This window comes from Triticum aestivum, chromosome 4A (assembly GCF_018294505.1).
Source record: "Triticum aestivum cultivar Chinese Spring chromosome 4A, IWGSC CS RefSeq v2.1, whole genome shotgun sequence".
Classification (NCBI taxonomy): domain Eukaryota; kingdom Viridiplantae; phylum Streptophyta; class Magnoliopsida; order Poales; family Poaceae; genus Triticum; species Triticum aestivum.
The window spans coordinates 349,829,785-349,830,747 of NC_057803.1; positions in this window are offsets into that span (position 1 = coordinate 349,829,785).

Sequence of the window (963 nt, forward strand, 5' to 3'; positions counted from 1 at the left end):
AAAAAAATAAAAAAATGATAAAAATGTCAAAAAAATAAAAGAAAATAAGTTTGCCATGTGATATGTGGTCTAGTTGTTGGGAAAATTTACAAATATAAATTTCGACTTTATTTGCAAAATCTCTCTGGAAATTTGTAAAATGGGCATAACTTTTGCATACGAACTCGGATTAAAAAGTTTTATATATGAAAAATCATCTACTCGAAAAGTTACATCCGAATTTAAATGGGGGAACCCCGTTAAACATTTTCAAAATCCCCAAAAACCTAAAACAAAAAAAGTTACGGGGCTTTCAAGATCTAGAGGCAAAAAATTCAGAAAAAAGGTTTGCGATACTTCGTACGTATGCATGACCGATTTGGGATGATTCCAAGGGAAACAAAACAAACCTTTCTCAAATTCATGGCGGGAACTTACACCTAATGCACGTGAACTTGGAGAAAGTGACTTCTTTCATCCAAGCATAAGCTTCATGAATGGAACACGAAGGCATTGCTTACAAGGTTTTCAATACTAGGTTGATGTTCAACATGAATCATGGGGGAGACAAAAATGCTGCTGATGGGCTCAACAACAACTCATCAGAACTTTCCATATTACTGGACTTCCACCATCATGTGAACACGGTGATAGCAATGGTCAGACCAAAAGATGTAATGGTGTATGCTCGAGGGATCAACCACGAGTAAGTCAACATTACGAAAATCGTTGGTTCTGATTTGACTTGACGATAGCCCATACTCAAGTCAAAGTCTTGACAAGGCAATAGATCGAACAACTGATCACGCAGACCAATCAATGGAGATATCATCTTTCTTCAACACACACACACACACGCACAAAAGATATCCCTTAACATGAACTAAGTCAGACAAGCTTTTATCTTCCAACTCTCCAAGTTGTTGTTTAGCTTAACCAACTAGCTCAGGGTATTCGACACAGATTCTTGGAGAAAGGGTGGCT